At 46.3% G+C, this 10,060-nt stretch overlaps 1 long non-coding RNA gene across 1 annotated transcript; it reads right to left on the reverse strand.

The window, feature by feature from the left end:
* Positions 1-753: 753 nt before the first annotated feature.
* On the reverse strand, positions 754-1,387 carry LOC147425700 (uncharacterized). The gene is made up of 2 exons (XR_015186491.1): positions 1,134-1,387; positions 754-1,031 (listed from the first exon to the last, which is right to left on the reverse strand). It is a non-coding gene; the product is annotated as an uncharacterized LOC147425700 (long non-coding RNA).
* Positions 1,388-10,060: the final 8,673 nt, after the last annotated feature.

The following is a 10,060-nucleotide window of genomic DNA, read 5'->3' on the forward strand; positions in this document are numbered from 1 at the left end:
GCTGGCTGGCCGCACTAGCTCCATGTGCTCTCTCTCTCTCTCTCTCTCTCTCTCTCTCTCTCTCTCTCTGTGTGTGTGTGTGTGTGTGTGTTGATATCGTCTCGCTCTCTCCCTCCATCGCTCTACAATCCCTCACCACCATAATATTCTCTCTCTCTCTCTCTCTCTCTCTCTCACACACTCACACACACACACACACACACACTTCTGCATATCAGAACGCTTTTTGGCGGCACTCAACTCCTCCTTTCCAACGTACGAGACAGTGAGCACGCTTGGGGCTAATTGGACATGACGGAGAGTTCAGTATGAAAGCCTGCAAATTCTGCATCAATACACGCTAGGGACACCTTCACAATGTCTTTTAACACCTATGTTCAATTGCCATGAGCTGCCTGAAATCCTGTTGTCGCCTCGCAGGCTGTCTTGATGGGGCCTCACAAAAGAAGGTATGCCTCTCAAGAGAGGGCATGGCGGAGTGCCCTCTTCTGGGAGGGAAAAACCTTTGAAGATAATAATTGTTATGATATTTCAAAGGTCTACTAAGTCTACATAAATCTGAATAGGAATGCGAGGAATTGAGAAGACTCTTCTCTTCTCTTCTCTTCTCAGGTGCCTCACACTTAGATAGATGTTTCTTGTGTAGTTATGATTTTTTTATACTATTCACAAAGCAAGAGCAAATTACTGTTGACAACATCAAGAATTTACTCTCTATGAGACAAGAAGGAGATCCAAGGAAACACTTACAAATCACACAACAAGAGCGAATTAGTTGCAAAATTTACTGTACGTGACAGATTACAAAAGCACTAGAAATTCGAAAAGTTCTAAATACATCTCCAATAGTTTTGACTTCTGAGTAAGCATGCTTTCACTTTTTTTTTAAAAAAAAGGGGAATTAAGGTTAAGGAACCTCCATTGGCCATTCACTTATTTTTTTAAAAAAAGGGGAATTAAGGTTAAGGAACCTCCATTGGCCAGCACATTCTTTATTCCCGCAATTTCCCTAGCAACACCAATTATCGCCCCTGAAATCCAACATGGTTTAATTTAGAAATACAATACAATAGAAGTTTCGTAGAGAAAATAAAGAAAACAGGGAAAGGTGCGAAAAGACAAGCGAGTAGTGCCTGCAATGAAAAGAGAGCCGCACGTAACCACCAGTAAAGGGTAGTTAATGAGGGGGCGGCAGGAGGAGGAGGAGGAGGAGGAGGTGGAGACGCGATCTTTACATCGATCACTTCCAAGTCAACCGGGCAAAAATAGCGGAGCGCTGTGAGCGCGATCTGCCCTAAAAGCATGTAGGCCCACATATCTCTCTCTCTCTTTCACCGGCTAGTTCGTTCTCTCTCTCTCTCTCTCTCACAATCTCTCCCTCGTTGCATGGCGCAAGTGTTTTCTCTCTCTCCCTCTCTCTCTCAAGAACGATCAGTTCTCTGCTATTTTCAACCAGTTTGTGGAAATTCCCAAAATACCCCTCAAATTTCAAAAAATCCCATTGTATCTATTTTGGTTTGATTGTTCAAGAATTTCTAATCTTTACTCCTTTTTGACAAATGCGATCCGTTTTTGAGATACAATTTGTCCTCTCCAAAAAGGGCAATTATGTAACTATACTAAGGATAATGAGGAGGGACCCCCCCCCCCCCCCCCCCCCCCCACTCCGACACTTGTCTGAAGGAAATTCATCCGGCTAGTGTGGATTGAGCAAAACGGGAACACAGGATACAAGAGACAGCGTCCGATATCCCTTAATGAGTGTGCTCTGCAGCAATCCGGCCTCATAGCAGAAGACAACGCGCACACACACACACACACACACACACACACACACACACACACACACAGAGAGAGAGAGAGAGAGAGAGAGAGAGAGAGAGAGAGAGATGGAGAATGCCAACCCCTTTCAGGCCCTGTGCCGCCACGCTCTTGCCCCTCCTCGACCTTGCTATTGCTCCTTAGAGCACGCAATGTCACCCACCTCTAGGCCCTTGCTATGCCCTCAATCTACGCAGCCTGTTTGGGTTTGCAGGCGAGAAAGAGAGGAGTGGAAGTCTATCTTTGGACCCTGCCATGGACTGCACAAGTCGAATCCTGCATATTCGAATGCAACCGCCTGTGTGTGTGTGTGTGTGTGTGTGTGTGAGAGAGAGAGAGAGAGAGAGAGAGAGAGAGAGAGACAGAGAGAGAGAGAGAGGAAAACTTGGCAAGCTAAGAAATAATGAAGACGTAAATTGACTATTGAAACGGTTTTTACACTAGATTTCTCTAAAATTTGCAAGATTTCTGAGTTCCCACCTTCGCATTTAAAATTTAGAGGTAAATCTCAAAATTTCTAGGTGGGATTTCTCTAAACCTAGGTTTTTTTCAAGCATTGTGTGACGCTTATCAAGGTGTAACCGAGCAAGTTGTTATCGTTGGTGCTGAGAAGAGACATACATTAAGCATGACTTCATGGGGTCTTTGAGGACGATGCTATCAGGCCACTCGAATGATTTTCAGCAGATTGGCAACGAGTAGGGTCGGATTGTTGTCAGCATGACAACCTGTGTAGTTTTGGTAGCTTGAGCAAGGAGGATTGGGTAGCCGTGCACGCAGATCATAGGTAGCCAAGGAGTGGCCGTCGCAGTAGCAAGTGCAAAGAGCCCAGAGCAAAGAGCACCAAGCGCTATAGAGTGGAGATCAAACTCCAAAATGCACAAGGATCAAGGAGGGGATAAATATAGTGAAAACAAGGAAGGAGAGAGAGAGAGAGAGAGAGAGAGAGAGAGAGAGAGAGAGAGACGTCCCGCATAGGTGCAAGCCGAAGAGGGCGTCCAATTTCCACATCGGCACGAGGTTGTGATTTATCGATGGACAATACACAACAGGCAGGGCATTACAGAGAAGCCATCATGGTACAAGACATCTGCGCGGCACTCGGTAGGAAGCACACCCGACAAGGGCACACGTTGCCCTATTGATAGTTGGCCATGGGGAGGTCCACAAAAAGAGAGAAAGAGAGAGGGGGGGGGGGGCGGGAGCATTTAAGGCCTCAAAGGCTCAAAGCAACTCCTTGCACCTGCCTCCCAAAAGCGAAAAGTATGGGGATCTCCTCTGTAGCACCGTGAAACAACGACACACAGCGAGAGCCAAAAGCGAGGCAGGGGGTGTAGGTGCACGTGATAAAGGGGGAGAGAGAAAGAAGAGAGGCCGGGAGAGAGAGAGAGAGAGAGAGAGAGAGAGAGAGAGAGAGAGAGAGAGAGAGAGAAAAAGAGCTATATATATCTATACTAAGGATAACGGGGGAGGGAATTCCGCCCCCCTGACACATGGCAACACGACGTTCATCCGATAGACTTAGAGGCGGGTTGAGCATGGAGAGAGAGAGAGAGAGAGAGAGAGAGAGAGAGAGAGAGAGAGAGAGAGTTCTATTATCGTCCTCCGAGGTCAAGTATGACCTATGGGACCAAATGAACATGCCACGTGGTGTGAGTGGAGGTCATACATGACTCTCGATGCTCAAAAATGCTGAAATGAGCGTCGCAATAGAGAGTCCACATCGTGGTTGGGAGAGGAAGGTATGTAGGGAGAGCTCATGGCTGAATATATGGGGAAAAGAGGACCTAATGTGGTCAAAAGCTGAGCACTCAAGTAGTGTGTGGAACTCACTCTCTCGAATTTGACGAGGGCATAAGGTGCAAAGTCGATGCGACTCCTCGCCAGTGCCCCAACGTCCTATCTCGCAACGTAGAGAATGGGAGCTAAGAGGAATGGAGGCAATGGTGCGGATCGCACTCAATGGGATGGGCTCAAGGATGTAGGGATGGGTTCGGTTACCGCGTTTGGAGAAGAAGAGAGAGAGAGAGAGAGAGAGAGAGAGAGAGAGAGAGAGAGAGAGAGAGAGAGAGAAGACTCAGTGTAGCCTTCACCTGTGCGCTTTCCGGCGTGCTCGAAAAGAGAGAGACAGGTCACAGGGACTGCCTGCAACTGCATGCTCGAAAAGAGAGAGAGAGAGAGAGAGAGAGAGAGAGAGAGAGAGGACCCAGAGGTTGGATTCTGGCGTTGTTCTCTGCATAGCAAGAAAGAAAGCGAGAGAGAGAAAGAGAGAGACAGAGAGCAAAGACTCGGTAGTGCTCGAAAAAAACCTAGGTTTAGTGTAGTCCCACCCACAAATTGAAATTTATCGTAAAATTTTTTATTTGAAGGTTAGAAAACCTTCAAATTTTGTCAATTTACCTATGTTGTTTCACATGTGTAGGTTTGCCAAGTTTTTGGAAAAAAGATTTTTTCAAGCACTGGCGCGGAGGTCCCCCGGGGGGGGAGGGGGTTGCGGTTGCTGGAGATGGCCTTCTGCCTTTATGTCGCACAACAACCAAGGTGCACGACGGCCAGTGTACAAAATCACGGATGCAAGTGCAGCTTGCCTCGAACGACCTGGAAAATGAGAGAGAGAGAAAGAGCGAGGACTCGCAGTGCTCGAAAAACACCTAGGTTTAGTGTAGTCCCACCTACAAATTTTGAAATTTACCGCTAAATTTTTTATTTTAAGGTAAGAAAACCATCAAATTTTGTCAATTTACCTCTATTGTTTCACATGTGTAGGTTTGCCATGTTTTAGGAAAAACGTTTTTTTTGAGCACTGGCGAGGAGGTCCAGAGGGGGGGGGGGGGTGTTTGCCATTGCTGGAGATGGCCTTCTGCCTTTATGTCTCACAATAACCAAGTGCACAAAAACACTGATGCAAGTGCAGCCTGCCTCGAACGAACGAGAGAGAGAGAGAGAGAGAGAGAGAGAGAGAGAGAGAGAGAGAGAGCCCCAACCAGCCACTGAATCCGATGACCTGCTCGCCTCGCCTTTGCCTTCGCTAATCGCGGATGCAAGTGCAGCTTGCGAACGACGTGGAGAGAGAGAGAGAGAGAGAGAGAGAGAGAGAGAGAGAGAGAGAGAGAGAGAGAGCGAGGACTCAGTGCTAAAAAAAACCTAGGTTTAGTGTAGTCCCACCTGCAAATTTTGTCAATTCACCTCTGTTGTTTCACATGTGTAGGTTTGCCAATTTGAAAAGAAGTTTTTTCGAGCACTGGCGAGGAGGTCCCGAGGGGGGGGTTGCTGTTGCTGGAGATGGCCTTCTCCCTTTATGTCACACAACAACCAAGGTGCACGGCAGCCACACACAGAGAGAGAGAGAGAGAGAGAGAGAGAGAGAGAGAGAGAGAGAGATGGAGAACGCGAACCCCTTTCAGGCCCTGTGCCGCCGCGCTCTTGCGCCTCCTCGTCCTTGCTATTGCTTCTTAGATCACGCATTGCAACCTACCTCCAGGCCCTTGCTATGGCCTCAATCTATGCAGCCTGTTTGGGTTTGAGGGCGAGAAGAGAGGAGTGGAAGTCTATCTTTGGACCTTGCCACAAACTGCACAAGTCGAATCTTGCATATTCGAATGCAAACGCATGTGTGTGTGTGTGTGTGAGAGAGAGAGAGAGAGAGAGAGAGAGGAAAACTTGGCAATCTGAGAAATAATGCAGACGTAAATTGACTATTGAAAGGGTTTTTACACTAGATTTCTCTAAATTTTGCAAGACGTAAATTGACTATTGAAAGGGTTTTTACACAGATTTCTCTAAATTTTGCAAGATTTCTGAGTTCCCACCTTCCCATTTAAAATTTAGAGGTAAATCTCAAAATTTGTAGGTGGGATTTCACTGAACCTGGGTTTTTTTCGAGCATTGTGTGACGCTTATCAAGGTGCAATCGAGCAAGCGGTTATCTTTGGTGCTGAGAAGAGACATACATTAAGCATGACTTCATGGGGTCTTTGAGGACGATGCTATCGGGCCACTTGAATGATTTTCAGTAGATTGGCACCGAGTAGGATCGGATTGTTGCCGGCATGACAACCTGTGTAGTTTTGGTAGCTTGAGCAAGGAGGATTGGGTAGCCGTGCACACAGATCATAGGTAGACAAGGAGTGGCCGTCGCAGTAGCAAGTGCAAAGAGCCCAGAGCAAAGATCACCAAGCGCTACTAAGTGGAGATCAAACTCCAAAATGCACAAGGATCAAGGAGGGGATAAATATAGTGAAAACAAGGAAGGAGAGAGAGAGAGAGAGAGAGAGAGAGAGAGAGAGAGAGAGAGAGAGAGACGTCTTGCATTGGTGCAAGCCGAAGAGGGCGTCCAATGTCCACATGGGCACGAGGTTGTGATTTGTTCGATGGACAACACGCAACAGGCGGGGCATTACAGAGAAGCCATCATGGTACAAGATATCAGCGTGGCACTCGGTAGGAAGCACACCTGGTAAGGGGGCATGTTTCCCTTTTGACAATTGGCAATGGTGAGGTCCACAAAAAGAGAGAGAGAGAGAGAGGGGGGGGGGGGGGGGGGGGGGGGGGAGCATTTAAGGCCTCAAAGGCTCAAAGCAACTCCTTGCACCTGCCTCCCAAAAGAGAAAAGTATGGGGATCTCCTCTGCAGCACCGTGAAACAACGACACACAGCGAGAGACAAAAGCGAGGTGGGGGGATGTAGGTGCTCATGATAAAGGGGGAGACAGAAAGAAGAGAGGCCGGGTGAGAGAGAGAGAGAGAGAGAGAGAGAGAGAGAGAGAGAGAGAGAGAGAGAGAGAGAGAGAAAGAGAGCTATATATATCTATACTAAGGATAACAGGGGAGGGAATTCTACCCCCCTGACACATGGCATCACGACCTTCACCCGACAGACTCAGAGGCGGGGGCTGAGCACTGAGAGAGAGAGAGAGAGAGAGAGAGAGAGAGAGAGAGAGAGAGAGAGAGAGAGAGAGAGAGAGAGCAGACTGAGTGTAGCCTACACATGCACGCTCGGAAAGAGAGAGACAGGTCACACGGACTGCCCGCACCTGCACGCTCGGAGAGAGAGAGAGAGAGAGAGAGAGAGAGAGAGAGAGAGAGAGAGAGAGAGAGAGAGAGAGAGAGTTCTATTATCGTCCTGGGAGGTCACATATGACCTATGGGACCAAATGAACATGTCACGTGGTGTGAGTGGAGTTCATAAGTGACTCTCGATGCTCAAAAATGGCTGAAATGAGCGTCGCAATAGAGAGTCCACATCGTGGTTGGGAGAGGAAAGTATGTAGGGAGAGATCATGGCTGAATATATGGGGAAAAGAGGACCTAATGTGGTCAAAAGCTGAGCACTCAAGTAGCGTGTGGTACTCACTCTCTCGCACTTGACGAGGGCATAAGGTGCAAAGTCGATGACACTCCTCGCCAGTGCCCCAACGTCCTGTCTCACAGCGTAGAGAATGGGAGCTAGGACGAATGGAGGCAATGGTGCGGATCGCACTCAATGGGATGGGCTCAGGGATGTAGAAATGGGTTCGGTTACCTCGTTCCGAGAAGAAGAGAGATTTGTAGTTTGGGGCAACGTGTGTGGTGTAATGGCTGAAGCGAGAACCTTCGGATTTCTCCCAAGCCGTGATACATTGGCGTTGTAAGAAGGCCTCATTAACTTGGGAGTCGATCGACGCATCTTTGACCAAGTGACATGCATCCCATCTTCCAAACCATTTCTTGATATCAAGCATCCACCCCGAACTTAGTATTTTGCTCTTGCATGTCTTTTGAACCATTTGACTTGCTTCATATGCGATTCTAGGAAGTCGATGCAAAGGGCTACGTTGTGTCTTACGCATGTACTCCACAACCCTTTGCATGCCCAAGACCTCAATGGGAAGCAATCCGGACTCAAGAAGTAAGAGCATGTAGGGTGTTTGTGTCTTGACTTGGAGAAAGTTGGTGAGAAAACGCTTTTGGACATTCTCAAACTCTTTCCAAGTAGACTTCCCGATGCTTCCACCCCACACCTCCACTCCATAAAGAAGCACCGGTGTCACCAATGTGTCAAAGAGGTACTTTTTGAGAGCCCAACACTTGATCTCTCCTGCATTGCACATGTTCTCAAATGCATAATAGGCCCTCTTTCCGGCTTCCAAGCGACGCATTGCACAATCCTTCCATTTATGATTCGATGGAACCTCAAGGCCAAGGTACTTGAAGTGATCTACCACTTCAAGTTTCTCATTGTTATATACAATGCATGGATTTTCATCATTGAGGGTCTTTACAAGCATAACCTTGGTTTTGGATGCATTCACGATCAGTCCGCTATGTAGGCAAAAGCGTTCCAAGACACTCATAAGCTTTTGTGCATCTTCTAAGGTATGTGCCAAGAGCACTACATCATCGGCATAAAGCAAAAGCATGATCACCGCATTTCCAATCTTAACCTCTTCTATGCCTTCTTGCTGCATAAAGTCAAGAACCATGCATTCCAATTCATCAATGAGTAGCCCAAAGAGGGTTGGGGAAATTGGGCATCCTTGTTTGACACCAATAGTGCTTGCAAAAAATTCTGAAATTCCATCTCCCATACGTAATCGACATATCACTTTTTGGTAGATGCGAAAGACTGCATGCATAAATTCTCTCGGCACTTGAAGGCTTTGCATACGTCTCCAAAGATTTCCTCGCGGTACCATGTCAAAAACTTTCTTGAAATCCACAAAGCAACAATACAACTTTTTTCCTTTCAATCGAGACGCTTCCATAAGAACTCGAAGAGTGACAAGGTGATCAATAGTGCTATGATGCTTTCGAAAACCTGCTTGGCCAAGTGCACGTTTGCCCTTTCTTTTCAGCCCATTCACTTATCTTCATCTCCATGATACATCCAAATAACTTTGCCATTAAAGAACCAACCATTATAGTGCGATAGTTGTTCACATTGTTTACATCTCCTCCTTTGTGCAAAGGTTTGATCCAATTTGCACTCAAATCATGAGGCATGCCATACTGAAGTGCAAGGTTAAACATATCGCATATCCAATATCGTGTTTTCTTGCTTGTCCATTTAATCATTTCAGCCTTGACACCTTGAAGGTCACCTGCCTTGCGAGTAGCAAGTTTCTCAAGCGCGCGGCATACATCTTCAATGGTAAAGAAGGGAGACATAAACGGAACGGAGCTACAACACTCCATCTTATCAACATTGGGTTGCTCATAGAGATTCTTACAATGCATATACATATCCTCAAGAGTCAAGTCACCAAAGCTCTCAACGCGCTTGCCTTTTAGATTTTGCCAAAACTTGCCACATGCATGTGCTTTCTCTTGTGCTAAAAGAAGTTGTTTTTCGACTTCCAACCTTCTCCTCTTCTTTTGAACAAGTGCTTTGTATGTGTGTGAACATTCCAAGTAAATTTCCTTGTCTTTGATTGCATCCAATCTTAGCAAGTGTTTTCGGGCTTGACTACATTCCATGTCAAACCATTTCTTCTTGGTGCTACCCTTCTTAGACCTTTTGCAAGACATGTGTTTCACAGAAAAGCATTCCTTCGCACAAGAGAAAAATACTTCTTTGAAAACTTTCCACTTGCATTCTAATGTTGGGCTCTCTTGATGCTCTATCATGCTTAACATTTGGTCCACCATATCAGCATATATAAGTGCTCATTTGAAGTCTAGACGTAGGTACAAATGATTCACATCATGATTGGAGGCTACATGCTCGGGCCGTTTACCACACTTGAGGTCAATACATAACATCCTATGATCTGATTCCGGATTCCATTCACCAAGTGTAAAGCTTTGTATGCATTCTAGAGTGGCTTCCGAGAACAACATATAGTCAATCACGCTAGCACCGTTGTGCTTTCTACATGTAAAGTCATTGGTGCCTTGCCATAGAGATACACCATTTGCAATGAGCATTCCGGTACTATTGCACATATGTAGAAGTGACTTTCCATAGTGATCCACTTCTTTTGCATCATTAGAACTTCGATTATACATGTATGAGTCATCCATTCTTCTTGAGACATGTGGCATGTCTACTTGTTGTGTGTCGTGTTGTAGCATATTTGTGCGAGCATTCATGTCTCCAAAAACAATGACTTCACCTTGATCCTTGTAATGAGCAATGTCTTCCTCTAGTTCAACAAAGGACTGATCTCTATCCATATTCAAGCAAGCATAAAAGTTGGAGTCATAGTGAGGAATGTAGCAACCGGCCACAAACATGACTTGACCATTTGGTGGGCTGATTT

This window comes from Adiantum capillus-veneris, chromosome 25, assembly GCF_014529385.1.
Source record: "Adiantum capillus-veneris isolate H3 chromosome 25, ASM1452938v2, whole genome shotgun sequence".
In the NCBI taxonomy this organism is placed as follows: domain Eukaryota; kingdom Viridiplantae; phylum Streptophyta; class Polypodiopsida; order Polypodiales; family Pteridaceae; genus Adiantum; species Adiantum capillus-veneris.